The sequence below is a fragment of the Sciurus vulgaris genome (assembly GCF_902686455.1).
Source record: "Sciurus vulgaris genome assembly, chromosome: 5".
Lineage (NCBI taxonomy): Eukaryota > Metazoa > Chordata > Mammalia > Rodentia > Sciuridae > Sciurus > Sciurus vulgaris.
Window position 1 is genome coordinate 49,717,497 of NC_136465.1, and position 20,972 is coordinate 49,738,468.

Sequence of the window (20,972 nt, forward strand, 5' to 3'; positions counted from 1 at the left end):
TCTAGGCAAGTTACTCCTTCAGGTCCTTTGGGAGTAGAGGGTCTCCAGGGTTCTTTCCAGCTCTGAAGCCTGTGACCCTCCATTCCAGCCTCAGGCCTGGAACTTGCTGAATGAGCGACTAATATTGAATTGAATCTCTGTTTGCTCCATTTCAAAGCAAGAGGTTCATTTCACAAAGTGGCCAATCAAACCCCAGCCTGGGTGAACTGTAATCTTTCTCTTTCACATTCTAGCCTGGAGTGTGAGTTTATCCTCAAGTGACAAGCATCTTCCACGGAGGCAGGTCACACCAGATCCCTGGCAGCCTGTAGGTTTCTCATGTAACTCCGACTCCTAAGTCACCTTTATGTGACTTCTGCAGCCAAGTCCTCCTACAGGGCTGCACTTGAACATTTTGCTTTGATTTTCCCTTTGTTCGAGCCCTTCTCAAAGCCACCCTGGGAATGTGCATGATAAATCATGGAGCTGAACCTACCAGGGAGTTGTGGGTGTCCTGGAGACAGCCTGGTGGGGGGACCAGAAGAGGCTCACAGCATCTCATACACTCAGGGTTTAGTCAGGCTGTGACAGCCCTCCTAGAATTGGCTCTTCTCAACCTCTCCCTCTTGTGGACCACTCCACTCCCCTGGGTTGCTCATCAGGTCTCAGGGCCTTGCCTCTTTTCACGGATCGTTTGGCTGTGGGATCCATCATTCTTGGGAAGTTGTCTTGTCTTCCCTGGTAGACATTCCCTCTGCTCCTCACTCCAGCCCAGTCGGTCTTTGGGGGTTGAGGAGGTAGGAGTTGGGGTATAGCAAACTGCAGGTGAGTCATCTCCCCAGGTCGACATGGGGAGAAAAGGTGGGAGGATGTGCTGTTAGGAAAAAATGACATTCAAGCTGAGAGTGCAGCTGAATCAAACATTAGTCATTGAACCCAGGGAGAAGGATGCTCTCTCTAAGAGGGGTTGTGTGTGTATAGGGAGCAGAGGTTTGTGAGACCAATGGGACCTACCAACTGACGATTCCATTTATTAAGTGTAGGTCAAGAGTAAACTCTGGGTCATTTAGAGTCATGGAAGACCATCAGGGCATATCATTGAGGGTCTCCCACAGGAGACCCTATGCTTGATACCCCTTACTATGTTGCAAAACTGTAGGTTTTGAAAAAGACTTATGGGAAGACACTAACATTTCCCACTGGGATAGTATATTAGACTTCATGGTGGAAGGAGAACCTCTTTCCCTGGAACATTTTTTTAAAGTAGTAGGTTTTTTTGCATTCAAAATGGCCAAGGGTAATCCAAAGGTGAGGGTGGTACCAATTCATCTGGTATAGTTCTCTGAGAGTTGTGTATACATGGCCTCTTAATTTGTCACCTGAGGAGAGTAGATCACAGTCCCATGTGTTGAGGTCTCCGACCCTATGAGAAAGTTGAGATAACTCAGTATGAATCTCTTTCATTGAAATTCTCTTACTGCTTTTCAGCATGGAGATTCCTTAGAAAACTTGGAATGGAACCACCATTTGACCCAGCTATCCCACTCCTTGACCTATATACCCAAAGGACTTAAATTCAGCTCAATTCACAGTAGCCAAGCTATGGAACCAACCTAGGTGCCCTTCAACAGATGAATGGATAAAGAAAATGTGGTAAGTATACACAATGGAATATTACTCGGCCATAAAGAAGAATGCAATTATGGCATTTGCCATTAAATGGATAGACCTGGAGAATATCATGCTAAGTGAATAAGCCAGTCCCCCCAAACCAAAGACTGAATGTTCTCTTTGATATGTGGATGCTATCCCATAACAACAGAGGGAGGATAGGGAAAGAATAGAAATTCATTGGATTAGACCAAGGGAAAATAAGGGAAGGGAGGAGGAATGGGAATAGGAAAGACTGTAGAATGAATCGGACAACTTTCCCACGTTCATATTTGAATACACGACCAGTGTAACTCCACATCATGTATAGCCACAAAATGTGTTCCTAATTAGTATAAGTTAAACTCCATGTATGTATAATATGTCAAAATACATTCTACTTTTATATATATCTAAAAAGAACAAATTAAAAATTAAATTCTCTTACTGCTTTCATGATCACTGGGTCCCTTACCTAATCATCCTTTGCTCTCAGACTGACTCAATCTACTGTTGACCATCAACATTGCTATCCCAGGTCCTCCATGCACCTTAGATTTAGTCAACTCACTAAGCATTCTTATGTTCAGTTCCAAAAATCAACTCTTCCCCAATTCCACTCTTTTCTTCTCAACCCCCTTTTCTTCTTCATTTGACTGCCATTAGCCAGTTTGGGATCTTCACAACCTCAGAGGCAATCTCCAAGCTGTCAATCTGCATCTGGTATTTCTCTCCTCCAAACCACCCTGAGTCATGCTGGGATGGTGAGGTAACAGGCTGAGTGTTAAGAACTGTGGTAGCAACCCCTTAGGGATTTTCATATGCAGCAGATCTTGCTGCTTAGGCATTGAAAATCCATTTCTTCTTCCTTGGCACACAACTAACCTATGTTTCCTGGTCTTTCATGTACTGAGATGTAACAGATGACTGAGTTCAGGCAGTGGAATGTCAGCACAATGACCAAGAAGAACACCAGCGGTTTTCAGGCAATGACAACCGTAAGGAGGTGGCAGTTTGGAAACAAGGCCACCCAGGACACTGAATTACTGAGGAGGAAGGCCACCCACCAATGAGATCTGACAACTGTCTACATCATCAAGAAATGAACTCGAATCGTGTTTGAAACTTTTGGGCTCTGTTTATTACCATAGTCTCACTTAGCCTAACTCATTTCAAATCCGATCTCTTCCATCTGACTTTTAAGGTCTTTTGTTAGTTTGTCTCTTCCCTACTTGGCTTCCATCCTGATCATCCTGGCCTCTTTCTAGCCCCAAGCGTGATCACTACTGTCTTCCTGATTCTTTCAACTATTTCTCTAGCCTTCTGCTACCTTTCCTTTGCCTCTCTGTGGCTCTTCCAGAAAGAGCCTCAAACAATTCCATCCCATATCCCTCTCCCTATTCCCCAAATTAATATGCCAGTACTGTTTAATTGGTGCTAGTTTTTCCTCCGGGGCACAAAGTGACTCCCTGTATACTCCTCAATGCTGCATTTGAAGTAAGAGCCATAGTCATTGTGTGTGTGTGTGTGTGTGTGTGTGTGTGTGTGTGTGTGTGAGAATAACAGACTGTGCTCCCTAACAGATGATTTCTTCATTCAATGAGAGATTTCCTGGGTGTCATTGTTCTAATGAAAGCTAGAGGAACACATTAAGAAGCAACATGCCTTTGCGTATGGAACTCCATCACATGATTTGCCTCTGTCCTGGTTATTTGCTGAGGTTGCTGATGGAGTTGAACTTTCCTTTTAAATCTTTTGTTCTCTACTAACGTTATACCTCCAACACTGAACAGACAGAATGTGCCCAGGGCAGGACCCTTAGAACAAAGGGTCACCACTTTCCCACTTGACTTGGAGTCACAAAGTTGACTTTCTTTGCCTGTTTATTGGAACAAAAGTCTTGAAAGTCAGGCTTTGTGGGAAGAGAGGAAATTTCTCTGCATCTGAAATATTTCTCTTTAGCATGTTAAGAACCAAGCCCTGCTGTGCCTCTATTAGAGAATCATGGAGAGAGCAGATAGCCTAGAAGGAACAGAGGAAGTCCTTGTGAAAGAGGAAGATAAAATGCAATGCCCACACCTCTGAGATGTGGGAAGGGAGATTGTACCAGAAACAGTATGAATGGACTTCCCTCTCCAGGAGAGGGGACATGCTGTCGGGAGAGGGAAGCCAAGGATGAGGGCTTTTGTTCTGCTTCTTGCTGGGACTCTAGGAGACCAGCTCATGGGGTGCTCCTCCACTGTCATGGGGTGGTTGGAATGTCAACTCCACTAGGGCAAAGGTCTTTGTTTTGTTTCCCAATCCCAAGCACCTAAACTGTCCCAGGGACATAGTAGGTGCTCCATAAATATTTCCAGGATAATGAATCAGAGTGGAAATGATGGGATGCTGCCTTTGGACAGAGCTCCCCCATGTGGCTTGGAATGCATCCAAGAGTCCCTCTGTGGGAGATGAGCATGAGAGGAGGGGGCACCAGGAGTGAGGGAGCTTATGCTGGATGTTGCCACCATGGAGGCTGCAGGAGGATCTTTTGGGAAGACACTCAAAGCTAGTGAGGGCCATGTGGGGCCAAGTCAGCCTGGGGAATGCTAGGCCACCACAGCCTCCTTGCCACAGATGGCGGGGTCCATGCCCTGCAGTGTCCCATAGGACAGAAAGTAGCTCAAGGGTACACAGGGTGAGGAGGCCCCTCTGCAAATGCTATCCAGCCCCAAATGCTATCCAGGGGCCATGTTGGGCAGGTGGATTGGGCAGAACACTGGGCATTTTCTTGAAGACTGCTTTGAAGAGAAACTGTTGGAATAGGAGGAGATTTTGATATTGCTAGCTAGCATATTTGAGTTTTTTTTTCCTACCCATTCATTTGAAGACCATATGCCACCTGCTTCATAGGGTTACTGTGAGGATTCGATAAATGTATAAAGCATTTAGAATCTCACCTGACAGGCCATAATCGATGTTGTGACCGAAGAGGTGGGATCTGGAGAAGTCTAGGTAAGTTATGAAAAATAAGATGTTACATTTATTTTGCACATCTTAGCATAGTGTGACAAAAAATACCATAACATTTAATAACAACATGATTATTAAGGAGGAGGGATTTATGGTTTACAAAGCACTTTCAAAAAACTGTCCCCTTGAATCAACAATGTAATGGGCGAAGATAATTCCTTCCCTTATTTTATAGACCTAGGAAGTGAGTTTGAAGGGACTGACCAACGTCATACTTAGAGCAAATATAGAACCAGCTCTCAAATTCAGGACTCTTGATTTCAAATCTCTTTCAACTCATCACCCTGCACCACGGAACCAGTTCCACCAGAGGGAGCTGGACTCTCCGCCTACCTTTCGGGTCATGAGGACTTCACCTCTCCAAGGAAGCTTTGTTTAGCCGGGCCAGGGTGCTGAGAAAGCAGCAGAATTACAGAAGGTTCCAAGCAGGTGGTAGGGGAAAGAACAGATTCTATGGCAGCTTAGTAAGTCATTCATACCACAATCCACCTATGAGAAATCCATTTTAATGATCCCAATGTCTTAACAAGCATTCCCACTCTCATTGTGTAGCCATGAGCTATCTGCCATTTTATAGAGAGGTCACAGAGGCCAGAACATGACTCAGGGATGAGAAACACCCATCAAAAAAAGGTGGGGGTGGCCAACCCCGAGGAAAAGGGAAATGGAGTCTGGCTTCGGATGTAGGCCTGGTATGAGTGTTAGTGATGTTCAGCTTTGTCTTTGGGTCCATGTTCTATCTGCTGGTAAGTCCGGCACTACAGTCCCTCAGGTTGTCCCCTTCCGGGAGAAGGCTCTGAGGAGTTCGCAGCTCTTCCCCAGAGCACTTACAAAGTTCTTCTTTGTGGCCTCACCATCTCTGCTCCTTCCAACCCCAGTTACTCTGTATGTGGTTTGGGTCTCCCCTCTGGTCACCGCTCATGAGGTTCCACTCCTCTGCTTTGAGGCTGTCCTTCTGACCTTGTCCAGGCCTCTTCTCTGCGCATGAACCAAAGCACAGGGATGTCACCAAAAGGAATTTTGTTCTTCCCTTCTGGGGCTAAAATTCCATGATTAAGTCCCCAAATGGGACGACAACTCTATCTACCATTTCACTCAGCACCCCTAGTGCTTCTTTGAGTGACTGTCGTTTTTGAATTAATGACAGCCTTCTGTCATAATTATAAAACTTACTTAGAAGATGGGAGCAATGTTTGTGATTCTTTGCCAGAGTTTATGTCATCTCATTGGGGGACCAGTATGGTGCTTGCTCTTTCCAAGTTTGTTTCACTGTCACCATCATAAACAAGTCCAGGTCAAAGTCTGATGCAGCAACTGTCTCACCCAAAGCATGTTCTTTTCCCAATTGAGTCATTTATCTCTGGCCTCATTATGGCAGAGAGAATCTACCCCAGAACTTTCTGGGCAGCACGGTAGCTTTAGAGGGAAACCCTAAGGTGGAATTTAGGACCGTTCCACTGCTGCGGGTGATTGAGTTGCCCATAGTGTCCTATTCACAGTCTCTGTCATGTTTACTGGCAATGGACAAGGCTAAAACCAACAGAAATTTTCTAATATTCTTTGTTATTATAGAATTACCCTAGACTGGCCCCAGCTTCCTTGCAACATTTTTGAAATTCTAGAAACTCCAAGGGAGCATATGAACAGACCCACAGTGGTCCCTCATTCTCCCAAGAATCTCTATATCCACAAAACAAGGAACACAGCAAGGAGAGGACAAGTCCACAGCATTTCTGCATTCGGTACTGGGCTAGGAGTTTTGTGTGTTTCACTGGGTGAAGTTCATTCCTGTCTTGTTAGGTGGACTTCAGAACTCCCCTGCGGAACCAAAGACCTCCAGGCTCACACCTCTCAGGGACAGGCCAGGCCAGTCACTGTGCTCCTTCATCAAGGCCTGGGAGACCATCAGAGAGGTGATCAGAGGAGTGAAGTTCCTCCAGGGTTTGAGAATGTTCTAGGGCCTGGGGAAGGGTAGGATGGCTTCAGGTAAAATTGTGAAAGGAGTGAGGTTTTCACCTGACTCCTCCTGAAACCTTCTGCCTACTCCTAACACTCAGCAAGTGCCTATGCTCCTCTCACCCCAAGGGCAACTGTTTGCTAATCCCTGAAAGCCCAGATGGCTAAAGGTATTAACTTGTGTGCAGGAAAAAGAACAGAAAGGCTCAGAGCTCAAGTTGTGGAATTTCAGGCTCCAAGAGAGGCAGTGTGGACCTGCCTCTTAAATCACACTCTCAGCCCTGCCCCTTTCCCAACAGGCTGCAAAAAAAAAAAAACCACCTGGAGAGCTGCAGATACCGAGGGCTGTACTGCAGTGATTGTACTAATCTGGTTCTCTGCTGAAGTGTGAGGCTCTTAGGTCTGCTTTTGCCCCCAGGGGGTGTGTTTCCTTCATGGAACTAGGCTCTCCAGTTTCGCTTGCAAAGCACAACTTGTCACATTCCTGACAGTTCATCATGGCCCCTAGAAATCATGTCTGATGGGTGAAGCTTGGAATTCTGCCCATTCAAATAAGGAACAAAACAAAACATCCCGCAGGTTGGAGAGATAGCTCAGCAGTAGAGCCCTCCCCTCTTCTGCACTGGATCTTGGGTTTAGTCCCCACCATGGCAAAAAAAATCAATGTCCCAGCCATCATTACTATTTCAGAAGACAAAAGAATGAAGACGTGTAATAAAAGTATTTTAAAATAGGGAGGAAACTCTATTTGCAGATGAGCCCATCTCGTAATTGAAACACTGAAAAAAAAAAAGAGGAAATGTATTCAGTAGGGTGGCTAGATTTTTAAAGTGCAAAATTAAAGTCCTTAGGTACAAATAATCATCAATTATCAAATAAAATGTAATAAGAAATCTCATTCAGAAAAGAAACCACAATACAGTAAATAAAATAAAATGAAAACCTAGCATAAACTTCCAAAGTATGAGAATGATTGATGAAGAGAATAGTAAAACTCAATCCAGAGAAATAAAAGGACTCCTAAAAAAATGATGAGTATATTGTTCTCAAAGAAGCAATTTAATATTGTTTGATTTCAAATTATTTGGGAATTTCAAGATATTGTTCTGAGGTTTACTTCTAGTTCAATTCCCCTATAGTCAAAAACATAATTGCTGTGCTTTAAGTTTAAGATTTATTTCTTGGTCCAGAAATGGGTCAGTCTGAATGTTCAATGTATATTTTAAAAATTACATATATGATGCTCTTTGGATAGAATGGTCTGTGAATGTCGATTAGATCAAAGTGTTTAAGTTTTTACATCTTTGATGACTTTCTGTCTACTTGCTCTCTCCATCATTGAGAAAGGAATGTTGAAATCTCCAATTTTAATTGTAGATGTGTTTATTTCTTCTTTCAACTCTATCCTGTGTGTGTATACAGATAAAACATACACTCTGAAGCTCTGTTAGTAGCACATACACATGAGGATTGGTCTACTTTCTTCGTGAATGCAGCAAACAATGGGGTTTCAAAATATCGTCCTGGTGGATTACCTCTTTATCATCTGGTAAAATCCCTCATTATCTCTAGTCTGAAGTGTACTTTGTGATACTGACATATCTATTCCAGCTTTCTTAATTAATGTATGCAGAGTATCTTTTTTTCATCCTTTGGTTTTAAACCTATGTCTTTATGTTTAAAGTTAGCTTCCTTTGGAAAGATTATATGTGGATCTTTCTTTTCCCATCAATCTCTTTTAATTTTTACATTCAGTCTCCTTGCAATTGATGTTATTCTTGATAGAGCTGAATTTAAATTTACCATCCTGCTCCTTGTTTTGTATCTGTTTCTCTGTTCCTTTGTTCCTGTTCTATTTTCCTTTTGCATTAATTGACCTTTTTTTTTCTACGATTACATTTTATCCCAATTATTAACTTATTAGTTACGCTTCCCTAAAAATTTATTTTGGTGGTTGCCCTAGGGTTTATAATGCCCCAGGGCCTTGTTACTTATAACAGTCTACCTTCTGATACCCATTTCTTCCATTGTGAAAGAATCTGAAAAAAGTTGATTCCGATCCATTGCTTCTATTCTGTGTACTGTTGTCATTTAGCCTAAGTTACATATGTTATAAACTCCACAACAAATAGTGTTTCTATTTTTACTGTAGTCCTGTGAATTTGCTTTTAGAGAAATTACAAGGAGACACTGTATATGTATATATTGTGTGAGGGTGTGTGTGTGTGTGGTGCTGGAAATCAAACCCAGGGCCTTGTGTGTGCTAGGCAAGCATTCTACCACTTAGTGCTACCCCTAGCCCAAGGAAGAATGTATTTTACATTTATTTTCATCTTTACCATTTCTTGTAATTTTTGTGTGTGTGTAGATCCAAATTTCCATCTGATATTGTACTCCTTCTCCCTGAAAAAAATCCCTTTAACATTTCTTGTAATGCAGGTCTGCTGGCAGTGAACAATCTTAGCTTTTATTTGTTTTTACTTAACTGCCATTTTTGCAAAATATCTTTGCTATGTATGGAATTCCAGGTAAGCAATTTTTATTTTTCTCTTTCTGTGTTTGAAGATGTCTCTCCACTGTCTTTTGGCTTGCACAGTTTCATCTGTGATTTTTGTTACTTTGTATATAATGCTCCCCATCTTCATCTTTTATATAGATATGTATTAGTTGATTTTGGGTCAACTAGTTGCAACTTTATAAGAGAATAAAGCTAGTTCTTTGCTTTATTCCACAAATCAAGATAAATTTTAGATGGATCACATATTTAAATGAATAAAAGCATGAAAGTATAAATACACTAAAAAGATGAGAAAATATTCTTCTAAAATTTGAGATGGTAAAAATCCTTATAAGCATGACATAAAAATCTGTAAATCGTATTAATATTGAACATTTTTAACACATTGGGATTTAAACTTCTCTGTAACAATCTCAAAAAAGGACATAAACAACATTACAATGACAATATTAGGGAAATTTTTTCCACTTATATACTAAACCAAAGATTTGTTTCTGAAATATCAATAAGGCAATGATGAATGATGTACTCAAACATGGACAGAATATATGAAAAGCAATCCTAGAAATGAAAACAAAATCTCTCAAAATTACTATATAGAATGCTATTGAAATAAAAGATGTTCTCTCTTTTAATCTATCAGATTAGTAAATATTAGTGAAACAATATAGTGTTATTCATGGTTGAAGAGCACATTTTGTGAGTTTTTGAACTGGTAAAATTATTTTGATGGGCCAGTTGACAAAATGCATAAAGGTTTAAAATCTTGTGTTACCTTCCTTTGACATTAAATGTCAAGAAGCAGCACAGAATGATGGTTAAGCATTGGGGTTTAATGTCAGATTACCTGACTTCTAATTCTGGTTCTTCCAAACACTTGCATAATGTCATTTATTTATTCTTTCTGTTTTACTTTTACTGTCAGCTGAGGGTATTAAATACCTACCTCTTTGGGTTATCACAATGATTTAATATTTGTTAAGCACTTAAAATGGTGAATGGCACATGATGAGTTTGCAACAAGAGTGTTTGCTGCTAATATATTGATATTGGTCTTCATGAAAATCCTCTTTGAAATCTTTGAGCCACCCAAGCAAAAATCATCTTGTAAGTTTTTTTTTTTAACCACCAGATGCTTGTCTAAATTAGTTGGACTTATAGTTTCTCCTTTATGAACTAATCATGATGTATATCACAAAAACATGCAATGTTATGTCAATTAAAAATTAAATTAAAAACAAAATATTAAATGAGATGAGGTGATACAATGAGAGTCGAATTGTTTGAATTTAGGCACAAAGACATGTTTAAATTTGTTTTAGTAAGGTTACCATTTAGAGCATTGGTGGCTTACTTGTCTCTCAGCCTATAAATGTGTGGACACTTTCCTTAAGAGCCATGACAGAGTTCTTAGTGTTCGTTATACTGTAATCAAGAAGCCATCTGGTTCTGCTACAGGGCAACACCATGTGACAGGCCATGCCCTCCATTCTGTGTCACTACTGTTAAACTTGCTCAAACAAGTTGACAAAATTGCTGCCTCTTATGAACAAGCCAGAAATAAAACTCCTTAGGGACTTTCAGGTAGGGCCTATGTGAAGAGAAAAACAAATCTATTCTTGATTGCACTTTGGCAATCTCTCCCTCTTTTTTCTTCTTTTCTTCCTTTCTTTTTCCTTCCCTCTCTTCCTCCCTTCCTCCCTTTCTTTTCTTTCCTTTCAGAGATGAGGTCTATGTTGCCCAGGCTGCACTCAAACGCCTGAGCTTGTCATTCTCCTAGCTCAACCTTCTGAGTAGCTGGGACTAGAGGCAGGCACTACTGTGAACTGCTTGGTTGCAGTTTTGGAACTAAGAGATTCTTCTTCTACCACTGCAACATGGAGCAATTCCACTTTTAGACATCTGAAGAAAGTAATAATACGTGTACGTAGTAGTAAAAACAACTCAAGCATTCCTCAATGGTCAGTTGCTTAAATAAACCATATGATGGAAAGCATAATTATTAATATTATTGCTAAGGAGCTACATTTTTCAAAATGGAAATATTCCCATGCTATTGGATTTGCTTATTTGCTTACATTTGTAGTGTGATTAAACATTTGTTTTCTTCATAGCACTTATTTGCATTTGAAATGATATATTTGCTGTTGTTTTATTTTCTTTCACCTTCACTAATATAAAATTAGGTAATTTAAGTTTACTGCTATACCCTAGAACCTTGATCACTGTAGATACTTTTAAGCGTGGGTTGAATAAATAAGTGAATAAATACCAGTTCTGCACATTATATATCTCTGGTTCTATATATAACAGAAAGGGAAAGATAATTCATTCAAAGATTGTCACTGGTTGTGTGCGATGGGAACTCTGACTCTCCTTCTCTGCATATCCATGTATACACCATGCATACATTCTCAATGCACAAACTTCCAACAATATTAAAATAAAACACTGATAAAAGAAAGAAAACCCAGAAGTTCCATTTCATTCTCTCTTCTCCTCTCCCCACCAAATCCTTCCCTCCTTTCCAGAGATAATATTTTTTTTTTTCAATTTTGTTTGTATCTTTCCAAATTCTTAAGGATAAACACAGAGAGGCAAAGTTTATCTGTGTGGATTTTTTAAACAAAATGAGACTAGTCCATATATTTTGTTCTGCTATTTGCTTTTTTCACTTGACAAAGCATGTCGAAGTTCTTTCCTTATAGTACATATGACTCTTTCTTGTCCTTTTTTAGTCATCATCCAATAATTTATAATATGCAGGTGTCACCAAGTCTGGCTCATTCTGTCACTCCCACATAATGGGCATTAAGTCTGGGTTTGTTTTTTTTTGCTATCACAAACCACAATGCTGTACTGAATACCTTGTTTGGTTCCTTTTATAAACACTGTGGATATTATGTTGATAAATGATTTAAAGTTGAATTTCCAGACAGAAGGATGCATTCATTTTAAACGTTGATAGTTTCCACCAAACTGTCTTTCACCAAGTTGACACTAACTTACTTTTCAACTAATATTAGGTGAGAATGTCATCTCTCTACCCTCTTGTCAACACGGTATCATATTACTAACCTTCTAATGTTTTTCTGACTTGACAGAGCAGGAAATTTATCTTGATATAGTTTAATTTGCATTTCTCAGCTGACAAGATTGAGCACTTTAACCTATGTCTGTTAGACATTTCTTCTGGGCAATTCCTGTTCACACTCATTATCCATTTTCATGTGTTATCTTTCAGTTAATAATTTGTAAGATTTTTAACCATATATTTTCTGATTATTGATCTTCTTTTATGTAGTTGAGAACCTCCCTTCTTCAAGATCAGAAAAATAAGTCCCTGTGTATTCTCCTAATAATTCTTTTAGGTTTGTTTTTAATATTTAGTACTGCAATATATCTATTATTTATTTGTGTTCATGATAAAAGATAAATATTTAACTGTAAAACTTCCTAAATGAATAGGCAGTTACTCTAACACCATTAATTGAATACATTATCCTTTTCCCTATTTGAAATAGTCATTCCTTGGTATCCATGGGGGATTGGTTCCAGGACCCCCTTCAGATACCAAATCTGTGGATGCTCAAGTCTGTTAAATATTGGCATAGTTTTTGCACATAACATATGCATACCCTCCCACATAGTTTAGATAATCTCTAGAGTTACTAAATAACCAATGGAATGTAAATGCTATGAAAGTAACTGTTATGCAGGTTATGCAATGTTTAGGAAATACAGACCAGAGAAAAATTCTGTACATGTTCAGTACAAACTGAGCAATTACCCCAAATTCCCCCAAATATTATTATGTTTCTATTTCGAATTGTTTTTAGAAAGCATTTTTTAATGTTGAAAAAAGCTGTTATTTCCTATTTGAACACATACTATATAATAAATAATACTGATCACTCAAAATTAATGATATATTAATTGAAAAATTCAAATGATAACATTTTGTGTAAAACAATCTCAATTATGTAAACATGCATATGTGTGCATACATGCAGAAGAAGAAAAATGAGTAAAATACTAATAAGGATTTCTTGATATTATAAAGACAATATCCTATTTTCTTCTTGTGGTTTTTCCACATTTTATTTATTTTTATGTGGTGCTAAGGATAGAACCCAGTGCTTCACATGCAAGGCAAGCACTTCACCACTGAGCTAGAGGCCTAGCCCTCCACATTTTAAATAGCAAACAGTTGTTACCTTTATTTTAATAGAAATGCTAAGTTATTTCAGAAATTCATAACTATGACTTTTTCTTAGTCCTCAAAATCAGAAATACAGATTTTTTTTTTCTGAGAGTCATTGAGAAACAGCAGAAAATCGAAATGTTGGTTTTATACTTTTCATTTTTCTTGTGCTAATATTTTGTTTTCTTTTAGGCCTCATTTTTTTTCTGTTTTCAGTCCCCAGCTTCCAAGTACCCAAACTAATTTGTTTTACATTTAATTATTCTTCATTCCTTGAGCCCTGGAAATGTATACCTGGAATGGGGTTTCCTTGACCTGAATTTTTAGTGTGCTTCTTTTCTTGGCCATATGTTCAATGAAGTCACACTTTCCCCTAAGCCATGCAGCCTTCTTAGCAATTCTTGTTAAACAGTGTGAGGAGGGTAAGAAAGCCTGAAAGAGTTACAGCCCAGGACTCCCAGGGATTCCTAACCTGGTGTTCCCCTTAAGCATCTCAGTCACTGATCCAAATCTCCAGAGCTCCAACAACTCATGGGAAAAACAGTAGCAACTTCCGCAAATGTTTGATCAACAAATGAATTAGAGAACTGAGACACATTGCAGTGTTTTTTGCAAGGCAAAGAAGATGCACATTGAATCCCCGCCTCTTTAGAAATGGCAACTCAGGTGTCAGCCGGACAGCTTTAGATCAGGCTTCAGGACTTTCTCCCAGTTTCCTGGAGGGGTGGGTGACTGTTAGGATAGTTCTGGCCAGCCACCTCCACTCTTCTGCTTAATCCTCTGAGCATGCACCTGAGATCACAGAGGAGGCTGTGGCAGCAATTCTTTGTCATGATGCAAGCAGATCCTTCAAGAAATTGTTAAGAGGTGGCTGGCTGCCTGAGGCTTCTTTTTTTCCCCCATATGTAACCAATTCTGAACCTTGTATTTGGTTTTCCAAATGTGGGTTTGTCCATAGCCAATTCCTCTCCTGCTGAGCTAGGTATCCTGTTTCTCTCCTTGACCAATGCTTAATGAGGGAGGTGGAGAGTGGAGAGTCCACACACATCTGAAGACATTGTCAGGGTCTGTGTTGGTCAGTGGCATAAGTGGCTACTTCAGGAGACAAGAGATGCTCAAAACATTATTTCAGGAGACCTGAATATTTTTCTCTTTTGACCTCATGACATACTTTAACCTTAATTGCTTTTTCCTGCCAGTATTTCCCATTAAAGCTTCCAATAGGTTCCAATATCAGTTCTATATTCAGGACTTAGTTCTGGTTCTTTTTTCCTGTGTAAGGATTGAGTCTCTGGTTTCAGGGTTGTCTCCTTGATGAAACAAATTGGTTATGATACTTAGAATTTCTGGTGTTAAAAGGGTATGAACTGCTCTACTACAGATTTGCTTTTATCTAATCCTTACCTTCCCTTTAAGTCAACTATTCAACTTAAGATTGGGATAGAGAGAATTAATGGATATCGTGGAGACTGAAGTTCGAAAGGCTAGGTTCTCAACCATTGTTTGTCCCTCACACTTGACCTTTCATTCTGGCTCTTTGCATTGACTGACAAGTTATTCTTTCTGAACTTGCACTTGTGCTAAGGCTGTAAGACTATTGTTGCCTTACTAGGAAACAATCGCCCCAAGTATGCTGGCCTCCCTGCTTCCTCACACAGTTTACTTTGCCTGGAATGTGCTTCCTTCCATGTCGGCACATCCAAATGCCACCCATCCTCCTCCTTGAAGCTCTGTGTAAATATCCCGCCTTCATAAAAACTTCCTTGGATCCTTCCAGCTGCCACTTGCAAGACAGCAGGGTAGTGGCAGACAGGAAAGATTCTAGAACCCGACTGCCACAGTTCATGTCTCAGCTCTGCCACTATTTAGCCATGGGAATTTGAACAAGTTTCTTATTATGTCTCTTTGTTTCCTGTCTGTAAAGTGAGAATAACAATATTAACTACCTTGTAGGTGTTAGAAAGATTAAATGAGCTAATATGTATTAGTAGAACACTACTTGGCAAATAGCATTTGTTAAATGAAGTGAGTGATATTTCCTCTGCTGAACTGTATTAGTGGCACTTCAACCATATCTTCTATAGTACAGTAGAAAATACTAGTTTTGACAGTGTATTGTACAAATGATCTTCTTTCCTTTCATAGACGGACTGTTCTGGAAGGAAACTTATGCCTATTTCAGGACCACATCCCTCACACTATCTGGCATGTGGTAGGCCTGCATAAGGAACTGCTGAGTGATTTCCACAGTAATTATTCTGGCTTGATCTTCTCATTGTACATGTCCAAACCTACAACTTGAAAAGCACATCATATGTATTGTCTTCCCTATCCATGAAGAGTTTGGTTCTTTCTCAACGACTGCTTGGATAACGGTCTAAAAAAATGTACTTCCTCTTAGAGAAAATATATTGAGATGTTCATCCTGCCAAAGGTTCCTTCATCCTAGAAGCTCAGCTTTGCAGTAAGGAAGTATGTCAAGGTCGGCTTCCCAAGATGCCTGCTTCCTTGTGACACAGCCATGAACATTTGTCAGCTTATCCAGGGATGATTCATTTGCTCATGGAGGCCTGGTTCATTCCTGCCCAATTTATAAGATATTGCTTACCAGGCCAAAATGGTAAACATCAGTCATCAATTTTCATTGAGAAATAGATCTCCAAAGGAGATACTTAAAAGCTCTTATTGGCAGGTTAGCACATTTTCTCCCCGGTATGGAAATTTATTTGAGATGCCAAATGAATATCAGAATGCCGTCTGATGGGTTTGGAGTTGAATAAAGAAATCAGTCCTTCAAATTATGATTGCTTGTTACACACATTTTCACTAGAGGGAATGCAGATCAGAAAGGGCAAAACACTCTGTTTCAGCTGCACTGGAGTCACTAACAAATTCTGAGAATTCCTTTCTCCCTTTCTAGTATTCCTTGTCACTCCTTGAAGCATCCAGTGTGGCACTGTTTCCTGATAACAGATATGTTTCAGTTTCCAAGATTTTAATTTATCTTTCATTTTTCCTTTTCAATGAAGGCCTTCCTTTTGGACAGGTAGTCTAAGTCCTTTGCTAATATTTAGGAAATATTCTGGTTTTATTTAACAACACATTTACATCAGTCTTTGGTGTATAATTTTGGGGGTGAGGAATATGACAAATATCATCCAAGTCCTGACTGGCATAATCTAATACTTCATGCCCTATTCTGCAGACACCCATTTGGATTTTACAGCTTCAGAAGCTCTGAATTTAGCTTGCAACTTAATTTCACTGGGAGGCAAATTAAACAAGTAGTTTTCATCTATTTGATTGGTTTCTAATTTAAAACTTCAGGAAGCATTATGGCTAAAGAGGTCATTTGTATAGTTTTAGAAAATGCATCTGCAATTTCCACAGTAAATTGGAGGAGACACTATACAGTTATTTTGCAATGTTTTGTTTTGTTTTGTTTCGTTTACCTGTTTTGTTTTAAATATACCTGGACTCCTTGGGCAATATTGAAATTCAAAGGGTGCACCTTGCATCTGAGCTTGCTGGTGGGCTATAGAGCCTGACTCATTACCGTATTTTTGTGGTTCCTTAAGATCCCAGGAGCAGAAGAGCACAGCCTTAGGTGTCCCCTTGATGTCAGCTAAACAACATAGTCCTATCAGCTCTGTCCTTTCTACGTCTTCACCTGTTTCTTCTGTTCCTTGTGAGTGAGTCCTAGGTTCTCATGGAGAATCGTGCTCAGTAGGAAATTTTTACTTAAAAAGCAAAAAGAAAGCTTATGTATCAGGGAGGTGTTTCAAAAGAGAAGATTCCCGAAGTGCTAGTGAAGCTCTCAGTTGCACTGAATTTTGCAGACAAAATTTAGGTTTTAGTAAATACATGAAGAGTCGTGGGCGAGGATGGGCATGAGTGTTCCATGTGATTCTGAAATCCCCTCATTTTGCAGAGGAGGAAAATGAGTCACAGAGAAGGTTGCAGAACTCCTGGTCACAGCAATAGGACTTGCTCCTGGAATGGAGATTTGAGCTCTCCCATGTTTAAAATCTAGATCTCATATGCTGAAAATTGCAAATGCATGATAACTTGGTTTGCATTTAACTACTAACTCCATGGTCATGTCATAGAATGTTTCCCCTGCTTATATTTTAAACTGACAAAATGCCATTTTGGTAGAAATTTTGGTTTAATCATTGAAAAGATATTTCTTGAGAGATTACTATATGCCATGTCCTATATGCCAATGTGCTCAGCTCTAGGGCTAAAACTCTGAACAAAACAAACATGGATTTGTCTTTATGGAACTTATAAGCAGAAAATAGAGGCCAACACTATACCCAAAGGACTTAAAATCAGCATACTACAGAGATACAGCCACATCAATGTTCATTGCTGCTCAATTCACCATAGCCAGATTGTGGGACCAACCTAGATGTCCTTCAATTGATGAATGGATAAGGAAACTGTGGCATATATACATAATGGAATATTACTCGGCCATAAAGAATGATAAAATTATGGCATTTGCAGGCAAATAGATGAAATTGGAGAATATCATGCTAAGTGAGATAAGCCAATCTCAAAAAACCAAAGGATGAATGATCTTGCTGATAAACGGATGAGGATATATAATGGGAGGTAGGAGGGGTTAGCGTTAGGGTTAGGGTTACCTTTAGGGTTAGGGTTAAGGAGGGTGGCAAGAATGGAAGAAGGAAGGACTGTATAGAGGGAAAAGAGGGGTGGGAGGGGTGGGGGGGGGGAGGAAAAAATAACAGAATGAATCAAACAACATTGCCCTATGTAAATTTATGATACACAAATGGTATGCCTTGACTCCATGTACAAACAGAGAAACAACATGTATCCCATTTGTTTACAATAAAAAAAAAAAAAAAGAAAAAGAAAAAGAAAATATAGGCCAACAAATAGGCAGGAGTACTGGGAATGGGACTGTAAAGTCCCAAGGGGTGAGGTGAGGATGGAAAGGCATCTTGGGGGATGCCCTTTAAACTCATTCTTTCATTCTGGAGACAAATGTCACCCTTTCTGAAGCTCTCCTCAGAAGAGGCAGAGATCTTTACCCTGTACCCCTATCAGGTTTTACATTGTAGTGATGGACAGCTCATACAAGGGGTAGCCTACAGCTTTCCTGGTGCTTCCAAACCACATTTTCTTTTTTCAGATTATATTTATGGCCCCTCATTTCTTTTTTTTTTATTGTAAACAAATGGGATACATGCTGTTTCTCTGTTTGTACATGGAGTAAAGGCATACCATTTGTGTAATCATAAATTTACATAGGGTAAAGTTGTTTGATTCATTCTGTTATTTTTCCCTCCCCCCACCCCTCCCACCACTCTTTTCCCTCTATACAGTCCTTCCTTCCTCCATTCTTGCCACCCTCCTTAACCCTAACCCTAAACGTAACCCTAACCCTAACGCTAACCTCTCCCACCCCCATTATGTGTCATCATCCACTTATCAGCGAGATCATTCATCCTTTGGTTTTTTGAGATTGGCTTATCTCACTTAGCATGATATTCTCCAATTTCATCTATTTGCCTGCAAATGCCATAATTTTATCATTCTTTATGGCAGAGTAATATTCCATTGTATATATATACCACAGTTTCTTTATCCATTCATCAATTCAAGGGCATCTAGGTTGGTTCCACAATCTGGCTATTGTGAATTGGGCAGCTATGAACATTGATGTGGCTGTATCTCTGTAGTATGCTGATTTTAAGTCCTTTGGGTATAGGCCGAGGAGTGGGATAGCTGTGGCCCCTCATTTCTAAGAGTCAGTATTAGTGAAAACTTTAGAGATGCCTTTCAAGAGAATGAGAAAGCAAATCAGGTCAGGAGAATGGGATTGGCTCACAGAAGCCTGGGATCATGGCTTCCCCTGTGCCTCCCTTCTCTCCCAAGAGCAGGTGAAGAACTGAAGCTGCAGGCTGCCTCCAGCAAATCCCAATGCCCATCCTCCATGTGCAGAGGGCTGACCACTCCCAAGCTATGTCCTTCGGGGATAGATGGACAGTGGGAAACAGCTTTCCTAGAACTTCTACTGGTGATTTCTCTCAGACTAAAGACTTTACCAGGAAAACTATGGGTCAAAATAAGAACATATTTGAAAAGTCTGGAGCCACACAAGTATCTGTGGGTAGAGAGAAGAAAAAGATGAGGAGTATGTGTGGGAGCAAGGAGAACATAACTGTGCCTGAGGTGGTTTGGGGGGCTGTGGTGGTGACGGGGGCAGCCGCCATCTTTGGAAAGGCAGCATGTGCCTGGAAGTCCTTTGTGCTCTTGATTAGACAACTCTATTAGCTAAATCACCACAATACATTTTTTTAAAAAGCTTTTTGAAATAATGTAATGGGTACATTAGAACTAGGGCAGTTTTATTCATCTAGAGATTTTATGAACCCCTCCATAGGCTATAGCCAGTGCCTTGTCTTTGATGGAATGGCTCAATGTCCCTACTCTTTCATTTCTTATTCACATGAAAAGAGTTGTCATTTCCATTTGAAAAATATCTGCTTTCACAGTGACTGTTCAGGATTGATAAGGGGCAGAGAGAGTGTCTGAGCTGATATTAACCTAAATGACTGTGCTTGTTAAAGTGCTTCCAATTGTAATCTGCTTTTGTCCACCACATTCTATCTGTGGCAGAGAGACAGGAGTCTCATCTCTTTTTGGGCCAATCTCCTATCTGTACTAATTTTTCATATTGTTGCACCTAGATGTTCAATCAACTCAGCAAACCTACTCGTTATGAACACTCCTATCATGTTCATGAAATTAGATGTAGCAACTGAACCTAGAGTTGCAAAGCATGTGAACCTCAGGTGAATGATTATGCCAAACATTGCAAAGGCATTTTCCTTCCTTATTACTCTTGGGTCTGTTTTCTTACCTAACAAATGAAGACACTGAAGGAGGAAATATCTGGAGTTATTTTCAGACTTTGATTTTTTTTTAATCTAAGTGTGGTATCTTCATGGACAGTACTATTACAGGAATGGGTACAGTTCTTACTGTGGGAACCCCACAGCAGGGAAGAAACTAAAAGTTCTCTAGGGCACCCAGGCTGTCAAGGATTTAGGAAAAGAGCGCTCTCTCTTTGACTACTCTTTTATTTATTTTTTCCATTTTTTATGGGTACTTTGTACATGGGGTCTGTTTTTATGTATTCTTATATGCACATAATATTACAATGTAATTTGACCAATATCAAACTCCAGCACTCCCCCTCTCCCCCTTCTTCTTCACTTCCCACCCCTTGGTCCCTTTCTTTTACTAATCTCCTTTTGGGAAAAGAACCCTCTTGACTAAGATTCAGGAAATGGGCCATACACAATGACACCCAGAGGACATGTCCTACTGAGCCAGGATGGAAGTCCATTGCAAGGCAAATGGGATAGGGACTGGGGCTCTTCCTGCACCTTTACGTCAGAAATTGTGCCCGCTCCTGATGCCCAATGACCACCATTAGAGAATGAGCTCCCACCACACCTGCCAACCCCCTTAGAGAAGAATGCACCTGAATGGGTACTGAGTCAGTTGCTCTGTCGAGCCCAGAAGAATCTTTTCCAAGTAGAAAGGTTTGGCAAGGGAAAATCAAGCAGAACCCTCCTCTGGATGCTCTTGACATGGAAACAGTTGGTGGCT